Raw genomic sequence first — 21,941 nt, forward strand, 5'->3', positions numbered from 1 at the left:
ATGATCATTTAGCCTTTTAAAGTTATAAACTTGGAATAGCTAACACACTGTGCCATTGGAACACAGGAGTGATGGTTGCTGATAATGGGTCTCTGTACGCCTATGTAGGTATTCCATTAAAAATCTGCCGTTTCCAGCTACAATAGTCATTTACAACATTAACAATGTCTACACTGTATTTCTGATCAATTTGATGTTATTTTAATGGACCAAAAATGTGCTTTTCTTTCAAAAACAAAGATATTTCTAAATAACCCAAACTTTTGAACAGTAGTGTATGTGCCGGTCCGCCCCCAGCAGCCTCCTCTGGATTAGGCAATATTTATTATTAGGCCAACTCCTGAACAAGATAAATTCACGTTTTAGGCCGCCGTATAGGCTACTGTATGAATCAATTAATGCGTAACCTTGGGAGGATATGACACAAAACAGACTACCCTACATAAAGGTCAGTGGAGGCTGGTGGGAGTAGCTATAGGAGGACAGGCTCATTGTAATCAAGTGGTTTCCATATGAGTCAAGCAAGTGGTTTCCATATGTTTGTTGTGTTTGATACAGTTGCTTGTATTCCATTCGAACCATTACAATGAGCCCGTCCTCCTATAGCTCCTCCCACTAGCCTCCACTGATAAAGGTGCAGAAAGGGACTGACAATGGGGAACAATTTACTAAATGATTATGGTATCCTGCTTAACAAAATGTGTAACCAAGGAAACTGTTTTCCCCTTACCATTGGTCTATTCAACAAAGCGAGTCTCCAGTGAAACGCCCTCTTTTACAGACTAGACCCAATGAATACTGAAGCTGCAAACCTACAGCCTAGGTGACGTCATGCATACTCGTATTCCTTTGGCGTGGAAGCGGAGAGGGAAGAAGGGATCTTGTTCTTGACTATGGAGGCGAGTTACACTGCATGGGACTAGGAGCGGACTTGAAGAGGTGCTGCTTCCATGCTGATTAAGTTACATGTTCCAATGTGGATCTAAGCCAAAACACAGCGATCGCAATAATACTCCTTAAGGTACAGGCTCGTTTTCATTCATTCTGAAAGCATGGAGAAAATCTGTAAAAATGAAAACATCTGCAGGCTAAAGGTCTGCGCTAGACAAGCTACTATTTAACTCCTCTTTTTTTTTATCTTTTTTTTTTTTTTACTATACAAACAGTGCAGCATGTGTTGTTTATTTCCTGCTTTTGCCATAGCCTATACATAGCAAGCAAGGACCATAATGAAAACTAATCTTTCTCTTGTGACTGATTCACTACCACGCACACCTCTGAGGGTCATTCACTGGGTATTGAGTGTGCCCCTTGATACATTGCAGCCGAAACTTTTGATTTGTCCATTATTGTATCTTGTGGACGTTACATGAAGTGTTACTTTTTATAGGATTTATGACTCTGAGGTCGAAATGCACCGGTAGAAAATGAATAGGCAGGTGAGTTTAGTGTGTGGGAATCTGAGGAATGCGAGGATTAGGGGCGGAGATTCATGCTCTTCCCTTCTTAATTTTCTCACGTTTATTTAGATTTAAACTCACGACTGTATTCAATTCCCTAACCTGGTCAATCAGTCACTATATTTGACATTGGCGTTGATGCTTATTTTTTCCATTCTCAAATGACGTAGCCAGATCAAAATGTTGTACAGTTCTGCACCAATTTCGAACCAAAACGATATTTTTTTGGTCACGCTAGAGAGTGACTCCCGGTCCTTTAAATGTCGCTTAATTTAAGTTATAAACCTAATAGTTGTAGACCGATCTAACATTGATACAATGTATTTGGGATTGACAATGCTGGTGTTTATTTTTTTGTCGCCCGGTTAACAGTTTCGTGTTTTAATATCAGCTAGTTTAAAAAGATGAAAAAAAATCAGCTCGACTACTTCACGTGTCCCATCGCCGTTTTCTGGATTCATGCAATTCAAGGCAAAACACGTTTGAGCAGATTGATACTCGGCAACTCGACAGAAAAGTGAAGTCGTGTCAGTCTTAAGGCCGTGTGAACGGTTATTTAGTAGCCTATTAAAGTGTAAGGAACAAGGCAAGATTTTAGTGTGCCGTTTTCTTTTCCCAAGCGCGCACTATTGCCTAGATGTCTCGGTGGAATCACTGTCCTACTCAGGATAGATAGCAGGAAAACTGTTCCCTACAGTTCCCTACTCTATCTCCTTTGAAGTCTCCACGTTTTCTTTTCATTTAGTTTATTTAAAATGAACCAATAGCAGTGTTCACAAATATCTGAACAAAATGCTCCATAGGAACGAGAGAAGGCGGCAGCCCACAACGTTTAGAGGGAAAATGCTTTCATTATCAATATCACTGATGTTGATATTTCAAATAACTCAAACCGTATAGGAGTAGCCTGCTGTGCCATCATCACACTTTGTCATTCACAAGACCGGTGTATCCTTACACACTGGCATTGGAGGACCATTACAAGGACATATGCAGAAATAGATGTGACTGAGACCAGTACAACTGCCTCTGGACACTTGTAAATTATTAGAACATATTCTTACATCTCACAACATGTACATGAAGGCATCGAAAATGAATTTCCTTGGTTGTCATGGGCAGCTGAAACACTGCGTAGGTTTTGTGTCTGGGCGAATTGTTATGGAGATTTGATGGACAGCTGTATGAAATAGTTATTTGTTCAGTTCTGCCATTTATCAAATCACTTTAGGTCCAGTTTGTGACCTCTGCACTCTTTGGTGTGCAGCAGTGTGTTCAAAATAACCCTTTGGTTATTCTAAAGAATTGTTTCTCACTGTGGTCCTCTTCCAATCCTTCTCCATGTTTCTTCTTCTGTTAAAGTGTTACGTATGTTTGCCTGGTCATCTATTGGTGTCAATGATGATAGAATTGAACATGGCATTGATGTAGCATACTATAATATCATCAGCAACCTAAATATCAGGAACATCTCTAGTGTCCAAACGTGGGTCTATTTGCCTATCGAGGCTAGCTCTGGAAATACCTAGCCCTAAACTGTACAGTAGCTGACCAGGTGGCGGAGGTGATATTTGAGGTCACAATTGTGCAACTGTACTCTGAGTCAGTGTGCTCTCGCGGTCAGATGCACAATGCAATGCTCCTCGTGACTCACATTACCCAAGCCACAGTCCCAACAGCTGACATCTATTGGAGGAATTCACTTCATCTCAAAACATGAAGCTTTCTCATGAGGTATTGCAGCAAAGGCTCCAGGTAAAAATGTTTTGTGCAAGTGTTCTGCTATGGAGAATGTGATTTTGCTCTTGCAGTGCATAAATTGTGAGGAGTTTTGTGTGTGTGGTTTTCGCTCCTTTGTGGCACGATGGGAGACAATCGCAAATGTCTTATTGGAGTCTTGTGGGTTCAACAACAACAACAACAAGGTTTGTTTGAATAGTCTGACCCCATGAGAGTTTCTGCCCCTCACTCTGCTCCTTATCTGGGTATAGATGCAATCAATTAATGCACTGTATTCCTATGTTGTCAGAGCTTTTGGCTGTAGATGAAGGCTGCTTTGCTTGCATGGTGTTGGGAACAAATGCTGCTGTTCTAGTCTGAGTCTGCACATACACAGCCAAGTTCTCTCTTAAATGGCACCCCAATTCCCTTAGTACACAACTTTTGTCCAGAGCCTTATGGGCCCTGGCCAAAAGTGGAGCACTATATAGGGAATAGGGTGTCCTTTGGAACTCGCTGCCTGTTTTGGTGCAATTATTTTGAACCCATGCTCATGTCAGATTCTGTTTAACAGGAACTGACATCAGTCAGATGAGTAGGTCAGTTGCTCTGAGACGCACGCCCCTTCTTGATAAGTCATTCTCTAATGCTGCTCAGACAGACAGTAGCACGGCAAAGCTCAGCTCACTCTGCTACAAATCTTGGGCCCTATAAAAACAGTTTTGAAAAATTTCCCGAATTCTGTTTTCTCTTTCTTTTTTTCAGGTTTTCACTCTCAATTAACATTGTTGTGGACTTAGAACAACCAATTGTTGTTTTTCCACAACAATGTTAAACCACTTCACAAGACCATTTTTGAGGTCTGGGAAACATTGAAGAAGTTTGGATTTTTGGGTGCAGTTACCCTTTTAATGCAAGTGTGCACCAGGAAGAGGCCATTATTTGGTTAAGTGCTGTAGCACTCATGTGATTGCAGAGTTCTTGAGGACGACCACAAGTTGTATAAATTCCACGTTGAGCCTGTAATATCGATCCGTGTTTTGTCACATGGGAGACATACTTTTCTGGGAATAGACGAACTGTGAGCGGGACATATTTTAATCGGTGACCTTGTCAACAGAGCGAGAAGAGACAAACCAACACCCACACATGAAAGTCTGAACTGCTGACCTCACTAAACTGGAGTATTTTAATAAATACCATGAATCTAGGCTAGTGCCCTATCAGATTTAATGCTAACATTCATGAGTTGTACTGTATAGAAAATCAAGGTAATTAAAGGATTATGTTCCACATGCAGTGTGCATCCAGTTCTCCTACTATAGGCTGTTCGGTTTGTGGTACAGTGAAATTATTTGGTGAGGCCTGTGCGGGCTGCCTGCCGCTCTGCTGATCTTACTGGATATATAGATAAATTCCTGAAAGGTTTCCAGATTTCATGCTTTTGTTGGATCCTGGGCGGCTGAAGATAATGAACACAAAGCATGTCAGCGCTTTGAGAGATTAGGCACACAGTGGATTTTTGTCCAGTGAAATAGCCCTCCATAGTCCTGGCACACTGAGAATGAATGACCAGCGGCTCTCCACTCTCCAGCCTTGTGCTATGTGGAGTGGATAGCAGTGAATGGGGAAAGAGCCATTTTAATTTCAGTGTGTGTTGCTCCAGATGTGGCTCACTCGCTAGGAGAGTATTTTCTTCTAGCTCCTAATCCTACCTGCAGTTTTACCTCGATGGGGAAGAGCAGGGTGGCATATTGTTGAATATTTCAAAGACAAAGTGCTTGTTACTGTACAACTCCGGGGTGCCCGCTCTCTTGTTACGAGAGGCAGAAGCCTGAAGGGGACAGGCCGTCTCCCCGCTGAGCACATTTGCCTAACAAACAAGGCCTCCAGAGAATTCCGCAGCAGTCAGTGAGCATTGGATGACTTAACATAACCTGGCATGACTCCGTGTGATGAATGGACAATTGTTAATCCTAATGTCAAATCGCCGTAAGTAATACACATTCAGCGGTGTCCAAAATGGCCAGTGGATTTGTTTTGTCGGTATAGATGTTTTCCTTCATCGAGAACCCTATAGTTAGATGTATCACCCAGCCTCGCTATTCAGTGGTGCGCTGACTCTTATAGGCTTCTGGTGAAATACTACACGTGTCGTATCGGTTGGTCGTCCCAGAGTGGTGTGTGCAGGCACGCTTGGGTGTCGGATTTGGTTTGAGGTAGCCTTGCGTTGTCATACGCCAAAATCACATCGTTATTACGCCTTCCTTGGAGGTCTGGAGAATTTTGTATTGCAAAAAATGGTTTGAATGGTTAGCTGATCTTGATTTGGATGGTACATTTCAAGAAACCTCCCCCTGCGCCCGTAGAAGGGGTGCTGTGTGTTATGTGCGTCTGTTACGTTCCCCAGTTTCTGTGTTGTAGTTTGTGTATTTGAGTGTGTTTCAGGAGATGGCTTCCTGAAATCCCCCAGCAGCTGATTGGTCACCTCCACAATTAATTGGAGAGCTGACCCCGCCCCCTCGTCAGGACGCAGCTGTCTCCAATTTCCAATGCCTTCTGAAGCTGTAAAAGCCAGTGTTCTGTTGTTCAGGGGAGAGATTGATTGTGATAAAGATCATTGCTGAGAGAGGAGGGTGATTGCTGAGGGGTATAGCATGTTGGTCGTTCTCCTGCATATACCCTGGCTCTGCTTGCACGGAACGCAAGGGAAGTGACAATTTCCCTAGTTCAAAGAAATTCATGTTAGCAGGCAATATTAACTAAATATGCAGGTTTAAAAATATATATTTGTGTTTTGATTTTAAGAAAGGCATTTATGTTTGTGGTTCGGTACACATTGGTGCAACGAAAGTGCTTTTTTTTCGTGAATGCACTTGTTAAATCACCCGTTTGGCGAAGTAGTTTGATTCAATGATAAATTAACAGGCACAGGCCTCCTGGGTGGTGCAGTGGTTAGGGGCGCTGTACTGCAGCGCCAGCTGTGCCACCAGAGACTCTGGGTTCTCGCCCAGGCTCTGTCGTAAGGGTCCGTGGGGCGATGCACAATTGGCCTAGCGTCGTCCGGGTTAGGGAGGGTTTGGCCGGTAGGGATATCCTTGTCTCATCGCGCGACTCCTGTGGCGGGCCGGGCGCAGTGTGCGCTAATCAAGATTGCCAGGTGCACGGTGTTTCCTCCGACACATTGGTGCGGCTGGCTTCCAGGTTGGATGCGCACTGTGTTAAGAAGCAGTGCAGCTCAGTTGTGTATCGGAGGACGCATGACTTTCAACCTTTGTCTCTCCCGAGCCCGTACGGGAGTTGTAGCGATGAGACAAGATAGTAACTACTAAAACGATTGGATACCACGAAATTGGGGAGGGAAAAAAAAGGGTAAATTAAAAAATTAAATAATAATTAACAGGCACCGCATTGATTATATGCAACGCAGGACAAGCTAGATAACTACACACGGTTGATGATATTACTAGTTTAACTAGTGATTATGTTATTGTTTTTTATAAAGATAAGTTACTGCGCTGACCAGCACCTTACCTCGGCTCCTTGCTGCACTCGAAATAACAGGTCGTCAGCCTGCCACGCAGTCTCCTCGTGGAGTGCAATGTAATCGGCCATAATCGGTGCCCAAAAATGCCGATTACCGATTGTTATGAAAAATTGAAATCGGCCCTAATTAATCGGCCATTCCGATTAATCGGCGACCTCTACTCAGTATATCAGCTATCTTAATCCATTTGGTAGCTTATCATATGGCATGCATCGCCAATGCGTGTATGGTGGGATTACTGGTCTTCTGGGCATCTGTCATCTGAAGCAGAGAAAAAGTCACACATTGTTTCCATGTTGAGCTATATGTTCTCAAGTTAAAATGATACCAGTAGGCAATGTATGGGGCTAACTATATAACACATTTTGTACCTTCCTTTTATGTACTGATATAGAGTACCAGTCAGAAGTTTGGACACACCTACTCATTCAAGGGTTTTTTCATTATGTGTGCTATTTTCTACGTTGTAGAATAATAATGAAGACACAAACTATGAAATAACACCTATGGAATCACGTAGAAAAAAAAACTACCTGTAAAAACGAATCAAAATATATTTTAAATTCTTCAGAGTAGCCACTATTTGCCTTGACAGCTTTGCACAAGCTTGGCATTCTCGCAACCAGCTTCATGAGGTAGTCACCTGGAATGCATTTCAAGTTACAGATGTGCCTTGTTAATTTGTGGAATTTCTTTCCTTAATGTGTTTGAGCCAATCAGTTGTGAGAAGGTAGTGGTGGTATACACAAGATAGCCCTGTTTGGTAAAAGACCAAGTCCATATTATGGCAAGAACCACTCAAATAAGCAAAGAGAAATGGCAGTCCATCATTACTTTAAGACATGAAGGTCAGTCAATACGGAACATTTCAATAACTTTGAAAGTTTCTTCAAGTGCTATGATGAAACTAGCACCCATGAGGACCGCCACAGAAAAGGAAGACCCAGAGCTACCTCTGCTGCAGAGGATAAGTTCATTAGAGTTAACTGCACCTCAAATTGCAGCCCAAATGCTTCAGAGTTCAAGTGGCAGACACATCTCAACATCAACTGTTCAGTGTGGGTGATTCAGGCCTTCATGGTTGAATTGCTGCAAAGAAACCACTACTAAAGGACACTAAGAAGAAAGAGACTTGCTTTGGCTGAGAAACAAGAGCAATGGACAGTAGACTGGTGTAAAACTGTCCTTTTTTGGTCTGTCCAAATGTGAGATTTTTGGATTCAACCACCATGTCTTTGTGAGACGCATAGTAGGTGAACGGATGATCTCCGCATGTGTGGTTCCCACCGTGAAGCATGGAGGAGGTGGTGTGGGGATGCTTTGCTGGTGACCCTGTTGGTGATTTTATTTTGACTTCAAGGCACACTTAACCAGCATGGCTATCACAGCATTATGCAGCGATACACCATCCCATCTGTTTTGCGTTTAGTGGGACTATCATTTGTTTTTCAACATGATCCAAAACACACCTCCAGGCTGTGTAAGGGCTATTTGACCAAGGAAAGTGATGGGAGTGCTTCATCAGATGACCTGGCCTCCACAATCACCCAACCTCAATTCAATTGAGATGGTTTGGGATGAGTTGGCCTGCGGAGTGAAGGAAAAGCAGCCAACAAACCCTCAGCATATGTGGGAACTCCAAGATTGTTGGAAAAGCATTCCTCATGAAGCTGGTTGTGAGAGCCTTGATGACCGCTTTGTACACTTTTGGCAAAGGGTGGCTACTTTCAAGAATCTCAAATATAAAATATTTTGATTTGCTTAACACATTATTTCATAGTTTTGATGTCTTCACTATTATTCTACAATGTAGAAAATAGTCAAAATAAAGAAAAACCCTTGAATGAGTAGGTGTCATTTTGACTGGTACTGTGTATAGGTACAGTATGAAAATAAGGAGATGACAATTAGGTTACAGAAGATTAGCGTTACAGTTAACATACGAGTTCCCCTAGTAGATAGTCCAGGGGTTACCCTGAGCCTGTCCAGAGCCTGCTGGTTTTCTGTTCTTCCTGACAATTGCATCCACCTGCTGTCCCAGATCTAAATCGGTCCCTGATTAGAGGGGAACAATGTGGGGGGGAAGCAGTGGAACTGGCTTCGAGGTCTGATAGTTGCTCTATCACTGACCCTGGATGCGCTAGATACATATTATTGACCTTTACTCTTTTCGGTCAATAATATCTGACCCGATTTAGGAAACTAGGCGTATGTCGCAAGACAAAGGAGATGATTGTGGACTACAGGAAAAAGAGGACTGAGCACGACCCCATTCTCATTGACGGGGCTGTAGTGGAGTAGGTTGAGAGCTTCAAGTTCCTTGGTGTCCACATCACCAACAAACTAACATGGTCCAAGCACATCAAGACAGTCGTGAAGAGGGCACAACAAATCCTATTCCTCCTCAGGAGACTGAAAAGATTTGGCATGGGTCCTCGGATCATCAAAAGGTTCTACAGCTGCACCATCGAGAGCATCCTGGTTGCATCACTGGCTGGTATGGCAACTGGTTCAGCCTCCGATCGCAAGTCACTACAGAGGGTTGTGCGTACGGCCCAGTACATCACTTGGGCCAAGCTTCCTGCCATCCAGGACCTCTATACCAGGCGGTGTCAGAGGAAGGCCCTAAAATTGCCAAAGACTCCAGCCACCCTAGTCATAGACTGTTCTCTCTGCTACCGCACGGCAAGCAGTAGCGGAGTGTCAAGTCTAGGTCCAAGAGGCTTCTAAATAGCTTATACCCCCAAGCCATAAGACTCCTGAACATCTATTACCCCCTCACATTGACTCTGTACTGGTACCCCCGTGTATATTGTCTCGCTATTGTTAATTTACTGCTGCTCTTTAATTACTTGTTACTTTTATTTCTTATCTGTATTGTTGGTTAGGGGCTCATAAGTAAGCATTTCACTACTACACTTGTTGTATTCGGTGCATGTGACTAACATTTTATTTTGATTTGAAGTCACGACTTCACAGGAGAGCCATTTTGAACATAAAAAAACAAGTTCAAAGAAATGCCTTCTCCAACATGTGAACTTTCCTGTGCCTTTAATATCAAAGTTGTATGCCGTCTGTAAATACGAATAAAAGTCTAGTTGGTTCAGCCACAGAAAAAGTCAGCAGCCTTCCCGCTAGCCATGATTGGCTAAGATAATGAGTGGGCTGGACATGCCGAGAGATGAGTTTGGTGTGATGGACTACTTTCTGGAGGGCGATCGTGCCATACTGACTCTCTCTGACTCTGAAAATGAATCAGTCTGCCGTGAAGCTTTCATCCATGTATACGGGTAAGATCGAACCTGTTTGTCATAGCTAGCGAACGTTAACTAATCCGTTTGTATTGCTAGTTAAAGCTTGCTGTTAGCTGGTCAGCTGAAGTTAGATGGCTGGCTTGCTAACGTTACTCTGTCTATTGGGATTTTAGTTCATTTTGTAAAATGTTGCTACATAAGACCGAATACAGGTGGTGAGTCACATCCGGTTTTTATTAACATTTTGTTGGCTTTATAATCGTGAGAGAAATGTAACTATCTTGTAGCTTACAAGGTTAGCTGACTTTTCTCAAAACGAACATCCATTGTGGCTAGCTACGTTTTGTCTTTCATGCTAGCCTGCACAGCCAAATATCACGCCAGAGCTTCAGCTCATCTCTAAATAACAGAAATGTAGTGTAAACCAGCCTGCTGCAAACGTAAAAAAATGTTCTGTCACCAGTGCTTGTTTTGTTGAAATGTTTAGTCCTCGCACAGTCTTACTCGTATGGCACTAATCTGGTTAGCAAGGCATTTGATTGGTGGACTTGTTGCGAGGGCATCACTGATTTACACCAGGTTCCCACCCCTCATTAACTGATCTCTGCATGGAACTTCTCAAGGGAAGCCTGATTCTCGACGAGGCTATGTTTGAGGTGATGGCATCTCCCCTATGTCAGGAACCTATATATTCTCCTCAATCCATGTGGGCTGATGTCAGAGGCTTATGCAGGCTGCGGAGGCTCCAAGTCTAAAACTGCAACGGTGTATAAGCCAACCTTAATACAGAAGCCAACCTACAGGATCCCTTACGCCTCACCTGCTTCCGTCATGGCCATTCCAAAAGCAAATGAGAAGATTCACTTGTTAAATGTCAAGCAATTTCAAAGTGCTGTATGTTGGATAATTAACTTCAGTGAAAGGGGTTGAGCCATTTGAAACAGTTCCAGTACATGACATTTATATTGGCATTTCATCAGATGCTATTATGTACTTAATTAAAAATATATATTTTTACAGTGGTTGGTTTTAAGATCTAGTGTTCATGTTGAGCTAGAATACTCCCATCAGAAGCTTTTTAACTTGATAAAGACACGTGGCTCACGGTCTTGATAAAGACACGTGGCTCACGGTCTTGATAAAGACACGTGGCTCACGGTCTTGATAAAGACACGTGGCTCACGGTCTTGATAAAGACACGTGGCTCACGGTCTTGATAAAGACACGTGGCTCACGGTCTTGATAAAGACACGTGGCTCACGGTCTTGATAAAGTGACCAGATCAAAGCTGATGAATTTTGAGCCTTGAGCGTTGACAAATTAGACATTTCCACTGCACATTCTTCTCTTCGGGTTTTCCCTTTCCATGACAAAGTTCTGACATGATCCTAGAAGCAGAGAACATTCCCAGAATAACCCGCAATTTACTCCCTCTGTGTAATGTCAGAGAAAGTTGACAACTCTATTATGGCCATTGGCCACTACGCTAACGGCTGTATAATGTCAGGCAGTCGACCCATTAAAAGGGCAGATTTTCCACCAGTTTTACTATTGAATATGTCACTGGCGTGTAGGGCCTCACATCAGCCCGTTTCACTTCGACTGCTTTGCCAAAACCTCTCTATTTGGATCATGTATTTAAAGGGCCAGTGCAGTCTAAATGCATATTCTTCTCATGTGTTTTGTATCCTATTGTACAACAGCCGATAAACAGATTTAGTTGCTGGTTGAAATTACAATCTACACAGGAACTTCTAATCAGCAGGTTTTGCATGGTTGGAATTTCAGCTTGCCTGGTGACATCACCTGGTGGTAGATAAGTTAAAGGACCAATGCAGCCATGTATATCTCAATATCAAATCATTTTTGGGTAACAAGTACCATACTGTGCTTGTTTTAAATTAAAAAAATTGTAAAAACAAATAGCTTCTTAGTAAATGGCAATTACTCAAACAATAAGACTGTCTGTGTGGTCTGAGAGAGGAGGGGAAAACTGAACTAGCTGTTATTGGCAGAGCAGTTTGGCGCTTTCTTTCTGTCACCAGACAGTCCAAAACTCCATCCCACCAAACAGGCTGAAATTTCACTAAACACTACTTACACTAAAAGGGCATATCATAATTTAACCACTTTCACACCTGTCTGCTAATAACGGTTCATTTAGTTTTCACCTTCCCACTCAAGCCTCTCCCAGAAGTCATAGCAAAATTCTTGCTTGGGAATTGTTTTTGTTGCAAAAAAAAAGGAAGCTATTTTAGTTTTTTTGACTATTTAATGGAAAGCTATTACTAAGGTACTAAATTGGAACCCATAAATGATTTAATATTGATATGAAAACAGCTGCACTGGGCCTTTTTTAAAAACTCCCAGCTGCTCATACCTTCCTCACAGTTGTTGATATGACGAGCTAATTTGACCTTCAGAAATGGTTGGTATTCATGAAATGCACTACATTGATAATACTTGAACAGTGATTTCTTTTTTTGAAAGCGGAGCATCACGAGCTGTAGCATGATGAACGTGATGACACTGCACTTAGGGCTATTGCTCCCTCCAGACATTGCATTGCAGTCCAATGCCTTTGATAAAAGCACACATTTCTACCTCAGAGCAGTGAAGTCATGCTTGGACTACATGAATCATAACTGAGATTACAACTAAGGGGGGATTTATTTTACTAACCTGTTGGGTGTGATTTATGTTTCAATTAAAAGCCGTTGTCATAGATCCCTCAACCCAGCTCTCTCCCACTCCTCCCAGTGCTCTATATCCCCATTCCTGTGGCTTTGTTTTATAAGCCATCTTGTGTTTCAAAGAGTTCATGTTTTTAAAAGTGCCATTAGCTGGGTCAAAAGGTTCATAGACACATTTTAACAAAGTAGAGCGTGGTATTTAGCTCACTGGCCCCACCAAAGCATTGTTTTTAAAAGGGCCGCCGAAGGTGATTTAACTTTTTTTGTTGCCATTTTCCTCATGCTCATTTCCCTTTCTCTACATGGCTCAATGCATGTTAGCGCCCCAGGTGCATACTGCATTTTGTTTTAAGTTTTATTTGTTTATTCTAAGCCCCCAAGGAAGAGTCTAAATGGAATACATTGAGTTGGAACACATCAGCTTAGCTAACCTCATTACACCCCTTGTGCAGGTAAATGCATGCAAATACTGTGACAATCTCTACATTGTATTGTATGCCCCATCTCTAGGTTGGAAAGGAAATATGTACTTGGCCTTTTCTATTGTATAGGCCTTTTTTATTATATATATATTTGTATCTCTATGCAGTTTTACCTGTCCTTGAAGACTTGACTCACAGAAATAGTTGAGCTGTTCCAGCTAAGGGTTCTGCTAGAGTGAATGAGTGATTTGAAAGAGAAGTTTACTTGTGTAACACACAATGATACATTGGCTTTTATTGTGCAGGATTCTCTGAGACGTTGGTGCTCAGCTTTGTAGCTTGCGGTTTAAGGTCAACGATACACCGCGGGGCAGTTACTATACAGATTCAATGTGACAGGACGTTTGTTTGCACCAAAGCCAAAGGAGGGAAGGCAAATGTGACAAATGAAACGAGACCTTAGAATAAAATGAGAAACTGATTTTAGTTTGATTTCAAATGTGAAAGGTGCTTCACTTTTTTTTTCACACTTGCTATGACTTAATCTATTGCTCAGCACACTGTACTATTGCAGAAGCTTTCCAAGGAGCTGAGATATAACAATTGTGAATGTTAAGCGTTCTAAAATAGGGGAATAGTGCTTTTACAGCCAGGTCTGTTTTCGTGGCTGTGTTGAAGTCCAGGACAGTAGAAGACTGGTGTTTTTGTCTAGGCAGACAACAGAGTGCAACGTCCCGATTTTGAAACAGCCTCTGGACTGAACACTGTGTGTGGAGGCCATGAGGCCATCTCACCTCCCACACTACAGGTCAAGGACATCCGCAGGCAGGAGCGATAAGGTGTGTGTGTGTGTGGTGGGGGGGGGGGAGTGTTAATGAGCAGCAAAGCTATCGGTGCTATGCTAGCTGCACGCTAACTGGCCCTCAATGATTGACTCGCCTCAGACGGAATTATTATTTATTTTCACGAGAAATGTACTCCATCCCCAATACCAAGGCTGTTATTAACATGCTTTTCATGCAGTTAACAGTAACAACCCCCTCATTTGAATGGACGGCAGCATGGTTCTCAGTGACCCCCTGCTCGCCACTCTCTAAAGAGGTGAGTATTTTAATAGGCAGAGTTAATGCAAATCAGCCTTCACGGGAGATGTCGACAGATCCAGTTTTACTCTTTCTGCATAAACCCTATCTTTGAACATGTACTGCTGGTAGTTCCTACTAAGGAATAGGTTGATGCCCTGTTTCTTACCCAATCTCCTCCCATTGGTTATTGGGATGGGGTTTATAGGCCTTTCTTCCATAGTGTCAACTTCTCTCCCATTTTTATGGTGGTTTGACCCTTTTCCATATCAATGACTAAATGCTGTGTGTGTGTGTGTGTGTGTGCATTAATGACGGTAACACTTTTTTACATTTGAAGTAGTTTTCAAATCAAATTTTATTTGTCAGAGTTTTACACTTTTAGATGAAGTTGCTTTGCACCAGTGGTAGGCAACTAGATTCAGCCGCGGACCGGTTTTGTCCAAGCGAATGGCCGGAAAACAATTATAATCATTTGTACCCTGCAAATTGATCACAACTAAGCCCAAAAATGGATTTTTTTGGGGGAAATAATTTCGTACCTTGATAACATTGAGTCACGATCACATATGTCAATTTTCGTAATTTGTGGGACTACTTGGCAACAGATTTCCTAAATCAAACTACTTTTTAAGCTTACTTCCTGGTGATTTTGGGCTACAACAAAAACAAAACGGCTGTTGCCGACCACTACTTTACACAAGCTCCTTTAATCTTTATACATGTGTAATACTGTAATTACTACAGTAACAGAGCTATTTAATAATATTTGAGGAATTGCTTTGTAGTGGCATAGTAATGGAGTTGAGCGGTTTTTGCTATTACACATTTGGAATAAGGAATCCCAATTCTTCTGGATTGTAGTTGGCAGTTCCATCTGTGCCTTAATATTTATAACATTGTGTTCAGCTGGTTACCTCTCACTCCCATTGCAGTTTATAGCTCCTTTTTTTGTTGATGCCAATGGAATTTATACTTGTGCTATCACCAATGATAGAATTCTGTGTCAAAGGGAAACTTAAGCGATCCCGTGCCTCTGTTTCCAAGCTCAAACGGAAGCCTGAATCTGCGTCCCATATACCATATTCCATATATTGTACACCACTTCTAGTAATCGGGTCAAATAAAATGTATGCGTCTTTCGCTCAAATTGTGTGACGTCCATGAGGCAAATGGTGGTCACACCTGATACTGACGGGTTTTCTGATCCACACCCCTACATTTGTTTTTAAAGGTTTCTGTGACCAACGGATGCATATCTGTATTCCCAGGCATGTGAAATCCATAGGTTGGGGCCTAACGAATTTATTTCAAATGACTGAATTTCCTTTTCTGAACTGTGTAACTCAGTAAAATCTTTGAAATGGTTGAATGTTGCGTATTTTATATTTTTGTTCCCAGGCAATAGGGTGCCATTTTGAGACACGAACCTGTGACGCATGACAAATTTCTACGTGGACGTTGACTCGGAGGGAACATGACGGCAAGACAGCGAGCTCATAGACCAGGAAACTGGAGGACGGGAGTTGTGAGGGACGGCTGGCGGGGGCGGCACGGCTTTGCCTTTATACCACATGTCATTTTCTCATGGTGTTGTAGAGGGAACCTGACACAGCCCTACTGGGCACTCTGCCCACGGCTGGATGGCTGCCGGATGCTGGCCCTGTCAATACCAGTGATGCAGCATAGCAGATAAACAAGGTTGAAGTGATGTTGATACTTCACTGTGATCATATTAATTCCCCCACTATACACTCACAACATTCTACAATTGCATGTGTTCTTGCGTGAGTACACGCACAGTAAAGTGACAGGAATATCCCACAGGGGTGTGTGTGGTGTGTGTGGTGTGTGTGTCTAATTGTTGCTGCTGTCATCCCCCTTAACTTCCCATCCGCTTTAATGAGCCTACAAGGATGCCCTATTGATGAATAGGCAGCCAGATAAGCTAATGCTGTTCTTCCCAGTGGTGTGATTTGATCATTTGTCAGAGGACCGTGAAGGCAGTTCATCAGTTGCTGTAATCGGTCTAAAACGGGGGAAGCAGCCGATGTGCTGTGCACGCTCGGTAATTCACTCCAGGCAGGATGCATTGTGGGACCCAGATCACTGCCAATAGTAGGCCAATTGTTATGTTAATGCATCTTTTACATCCGATTTGATTCCAGTCATTTCGATCATCTTGGAATTTCTCACCGGTCCTTTCCATAAAATCCTGCAAACTTACAATGTTCACATTAAAATTTGATAACCACCTGAAATGGGAGAAATAAATCACCACCTATATATGTGAGGCAGAATGGAACATTGATTAAACTGAATTTATTTCCGCCTTTCCGGCTGAAAGAATGAATAACTTTCACCGCGGCTCTGATCACCATTTAATTTCCCTTCTTTATGAACCGCTGCGGCGGCTTGAGTGTTATTTCTGTTCTGGCTTTGTTTTGCTGTTGTATTTGCTTTAGCAAATGAGCCTGTCGTGTTCACTCTCATGGAGAAAATTGGAGCATTCATCTTGTATTCAGCTCTTCCAGGGAGAATCCTAAGTTGACTTCTGTGTTTTTGTCCCATGTGTGACCAACATTTCACTTCAGAGATTACATCAACCCACAGAGCCAATGTATAGGCCTTGATTCTTGAGGGTGTGCAGCGGACTCCATTTGATGCTCCAGTCCCCCTTTTTAAGTCATCAATCCTTTGGGCGTCATTTACATTCAATCGGAGCGTAATTTATGCCCTCAGCCCCGCGCTGTCACGACACGTTATTGATGACCTGTTTTGAACAGCTGATTTTAAACATTTGGATCAGCGAGGCTTGTGGCTTCCAAGTAAAATGTTTAGGGATCTAATAGCCTGTCGCGTTCTGCTGTCAAAGACATCATGTATACAGTACCAGTCACACGTTTGGACACACCTACTCATTCAAGGGTTTTTCTTTTAATAGGGTGCCATTTGGGATGCAAGCAGGGTGAATGAACAGAACAGGATGAAGTTCCTCAGAGTGACCGCTCATAGTCTTCTGGTTGCACAATGTAGACCGATTTTCAATTATTACACATTAAGTAATCTCCCTCTTGTCCACTTGCAATGGTGAGTCGCTTTGGTTTAATGCATTTCATTGGAAGAGGTCTATCTGGGTTATAAGTTGTATGAACTGCCCTGGTGTGACTGTTTCTTGCCTTTATTCCTGGTTTACCTTGAGCCCTGTTCACACACGCTCAGATTAGCCTGGAGTGATTTAGATGTTCCTACATTTTTTAGGATATGATTCAAGGACATCCGAGGCGGGCAGAACATCTATAACATTCCTCCCACATTTCAAATCCCTCTCCAGTCATCCTATTGAGTCGGAGGACACTTGACTCGAGGTCTCGGTCTATCCACACAGCTAACCTCTGCCTTTAAAAAAAAAATCGCCCTCTTTTAATACTATATCACCACGTGAATAGGTAGGATTTCGATCTACTTCTGGGTTATATAGTGTATACAGTAATACTGGGTAGATCAGGGTGTGTGTGTGTTAAAAAAATATATATTTAATCTCCAGCATGGACTAGGATACATTCCTCCAGCTTTTGGGGTGTGTTACAGAGTAAAGCACTTTCAGCTTTTGAGCCCTTTCAGAAAGTAAAATGTTTAGGGATCTAATAGCCTTTTGTGTTCTGCTGTCAAGGAAGGCATCATGTATACAGTACCAGTGACAAGTTTGGACACCTTCTCATTCAAGGGTTTTTCTTTAATATTTTCTACATGGTATAATAATAGTGATCAAAACTGAGAAATAACACACATGGAATCATGTAGTAACTAAAAAAGTGTTTTATATTTGAGATTCTTCAAAGTAGCCACCCTTTTCCTTGATGACAGCTTTGCACACTCTTGGCATTCTCTCAACCAGCTTCACCTGGAATGCTTTAACAGCAGTCTTGAAGGAGTAATGCTGAGCACTTGTTGGCTGCTTTTCCTTCACTCTTCAGTCCAACTCATCCCAAACCATCTGGGTTGAGGTTGGGTGATTGTGGAGACCAGATAATCTGATGCAGCACTCCGTCACTCTCCTTGGTCAAATAGCCCGTACACAGCCTGGAGGTGTGTTTTGGGTCATTGTCCTGTTGAAAATCAAATGATAGTCCTACTACGCGCAAACCAGATGAGATGGCGCATTGCTGCAGAATGCTGTGGTAGCCATGCTGGTTAAGTGTGGCTCGAATTCTAAATAAATCAGTATCTCCAGCAAAGCACCATCACACCACCACCTCCATGCTCCACACATGCAGAGATTATCCGTTCACCTACTATGAGTCTCACAAAGACACAGCAGTTGGATGGAAAAATCTCAAATTTGGACTCATCAGACCAAAGGACAGATTTTCACTGTATAATATTCATTGCTCTTGTTTCTTGGCCGAAGCAAGTCTCTTCTTTATGTTGGTGTCCTTTAGTAGTGGTTTCTTTGCAGCAATTTGACCATAAAGGCCTGATTTCACACAGCTGGTTGAGAGAATGCCAAGAGTGTGCAAAGCTGTCAAGGCAAAGGATGGCTACTTTGAAGAATACAATATATATTTTGTTTAACACTTTATTATTTTTTGTTACTACATGATTCCATATGTGTTATTTCATAGTTTTGATGTCTTCACTATTATTCTACAATGTAGAAAATAATGAAACCCTTGAATGAGTAGGTGTAAACTTTTGACGTGTGTGTGTGTGTGTGTGTGTCACACACACAGTTGAATTCATACATACACCACAGCCAAATACATTTAAAATCAGTTTTTCACAATTCCTGACATTTAATCCTAGTAAAAATTCCCTGTCTTAGGATCACCACTTTATTTTCAGAATGTGAAATGTCAGAATAATAGTAGAGTGATTTAGTTCAGCTTTTATTTCTATCATCACATTCCCAGTGGGTCAGAAGTTTACATCCACTCAATTAGTATTTGGTAGCATTGCCTTTAAAAATCAAAATCAAATCAAATCAAATTTATTTGTCACATACACATGGTACAATAACTCCACTACTGTTCCATCGATGTGGATGGGGGGGTGTTCCCTCTGCTGTTTCCTGAAGTCCACAATCATCTCCTTAGTTTTGTTGACGTTGAGTGTGAGGTTATTTTCCTGACACCACACTCCGAGGGCCCTCACCTCCTCCCTGTAGGCCGTCTCGTCGTTGTTGGTAATCAAGCCTACCACTGTTGTGTCGTCCGCAAACTTGATGATTGAGTTGGAGGCGTGCGTGGCCACGCAGTCGTGGGTGAACAGGGAGTACAGGAGAGGGCTCAGAACGCACCCTTGTGGGGCCCCAGTGTTGAGGATCAGCGGGGAGGAGATGTTGTTGCCTACCCTCACCACCTGGGGGCGGCCCGTCAGGAAGTCCAGTACCCAGTTGCACAGGGCGGGGTCGAGACCCAGGGTCTCGAGCTTGATGACGAGCTTGGAGGGTACTATGGTGTTGAATGCCGAGCTGTAGTCGATGAACAGCATTCTCACATAGGTATTCCTCTTGTCCAGATGGGTTAGGGCAGTGTGCAGTGTGGTTGAGATTGCATCGTCTGTGGACCTATTTGGGCGGTAAGCAAATTGGAGTGGGTCAAGGGTGTCAGGTAGGGTGGAGGTGATATGGTCCTTGACTAGTCTCTCAAAGCACTTCATGATGACGGATGTGAGTGCTACGGGGCGGTAGTCGTTTAGCTCAGTTACCTTAGCTTTCTTGGGAACAGGAACAATGGTGGCCCTCTTGAAGCATGTGGGAACAGCAGACTGGTATAGGGATTGGTTGAATATGTCCGTAAACACACCGGCCAGCTGGTCTGCGCATGCTCTGAGGGCGCGGCTGGGGATGCCGTCTGGGCCTGCAGCCTTGCGAGGGTTAACACGTTTAAATGTCTTACTCACTTCGGCTGCAGTGAAGGAGAGACCGCATGTTTTCGTTGCAGGCCGTGTCAGTGGCACTGTATTGTCCTCAAAGCGGGCAAAAAAGTTGTTTAGTCTGCCTGGGAGCAAGACATCCTGGTCCGTGACTGGGCTGGGTTTCTTCCTGTAGTCCGTGATTGACTGTAGACCCTGCCACATGCCTCTTGTGTCTGAGCCGTTGAATTGAGATTCTACTTTGTCTCTGTACTGGCGCTTAGCTTGTTTGATAGCCTTGCGGAGGGAATAGCTGCACTGTTTGTATTCAGTCATGTTACCAGACACCTTGCCCTGATTAAAAGCAGTGGTTCGCGCCTTCAGTTCCACACGAATGCTGCCATCAATCCACGGTTTCTGGTTGGGGAATGTTTTAATCGTTGCTATGGGAACGACATCTTCAACGCACGTTCTAATGAACTCGCACACCGAATCAGCGTATTCGTCAATGTTGTTGGCTGACGCAATACGAAACATCTCCCAGTCCACGTGATGGAAGCAGTCTTGGAGTGTGGAGTCAGCTTGGTCGGACCAGCGTTGGACAGACCTCAGCGTGGGAGCTTCTTGTTTTAGTTTCTGTCTGTAGGCAGGGATCAACAAAATGGAGTCGTGGTCAGCTTTTCCGAAAGGGGGGCGGGGCAGGGCCTTATATGCGTCGCGGAAGTTAGAGTAACAATGATCCAGGGTCTTTCCACCCCTGGTTGCGCAATCGATATGCTGATAAAATTTAGGGAGTCTTGTTTTCAGATTAGCCTTGTTAAAATCCCCAGCTACAATGAATGCAGCCTCCGGATAAATCGTTTCCAGTTTGCAGAGAGTTAAATAAAGTTCGTTCAGAGCCATCGATGTGTCTGCTTGGGGGGGGGGGTATATACGGCTGTGATTATAATCGAAGAGAATTCTCTTGGTAGATAATGCGGTCTACATTTGATTGTGAGGAATTCTAAATCAGGTGAACAGAAGGATTTGAGTTCCTGTATGTTTCTTTCATCACACCATGTCACGTTGGCCATAAGGCATACGCCCCCGCCCCTCTTCTTACCAGAAAGATGTTAGTTTCTGTCCGCGCGATGCGTGGAGAAACCCGCTGGCTGCACCGCTTCGGATTGCGTCTCACCAGTGAGCCACGTTTCCGTGAAACAGAGAACGTTACAGTCTCTGATGTCCCTCTGGAATGCTACCCTTGCTCGGATTTCATCAACCTTGTTGTCAAGAGACTGGACATTGGCAAGAAGAATGCTAGGGAGTGGTGCACGATGTGCCCGTCTCCGGAGTCTGACCAGAAGACCGCTTCGTTTCCCTCTTTTTCTGAGTCGTTTTTTTGGGTCGCTGCATGGGAACCATCCCGTGGCGCTGGTTGTAAGGCAGAACACAGGATCCGCATCGCGAAAAACATATTCTTGGTCGTACTGGTGGTGAGTTGACGCTGATCTTATATTCAGTAGTTCTTCTCGGCTGTATGTGATGAAACCTAAGATGACCTGGGGTACTAGTGTAAGAAATAACACGTAAAAAAACAAAAAACTGCATAGTTTCCTAGGAACGCGAAGCGAGGCGGCCATCTCTGTCGGCGCCTGAAGTTAAAGTAAATTGTTTAACTTGGTTCAAACGTTTTGGGTAGCCTTCCACAAGCTTCCCACAATACGTTGGGTGAATTTTGTCCCTTTCCTCCTGACAGAGCTGGTGTAACGGCGTCAGGTTTGTGGGCCTCCTTGCTCACACATGTTTTTTCACTTCTGCCCACACATTTTTTTTATGGGATTGAGGTCAGGGCTTTGAATGGCCACTCCAATACCTTGAATTAGTTGTCCTTAAGCCATTTTGTCAGAACTTTGGAAGTATGCTTGG

The 21,941-nt window shown here is 43.2% G+C and overlaps 1 protein-coding gene across 12 annotated transcripts in view; it reads left to right on the plus strand.

The window, feature by feature from the left end:
* The first annotated feature begins 825 nt into the window (after positions 1 to 825).
* Positions 826 to 21,941, plus strand: part of LOC109866033 (plakophilin-4-like) — a 128,062-nt gene continuing 106,946 nt past the window's right edge. For 7 of the 12 annotated variants that reach the window (XM_031794404.1, XM_031794411.1, XM_031794430.1 and 4 more), the window contains exon 1: positions 828 to 1,021. The gene's annotated coding sequence lies outside the window, so the exon portion shown is untranslated. Of the gene's footprint in view, positions 1,022 to 21,941 lie in introns of all 12 variants that reach the window. The other 5 variants (XM_031794425.1, XM_020454604.2, XM_020454610.2 and 2 more) reach the window with 2 other exon arrangements.

Source organism: Oncorhynchus kisutch, linkage group LG2, assembly GCF_002021735.2.
Source record: "Oncorhynchus kisutch isolate 150728-3 linkage group LG2, Okis_V2, whole genome shotgun sequence".
NCBI lineage: Eukaryota > Metazoa > Chordata > Actinopteri > Salmoniformes > Salmonidae > Oncorhynchus > Oncorhynchus kisutch.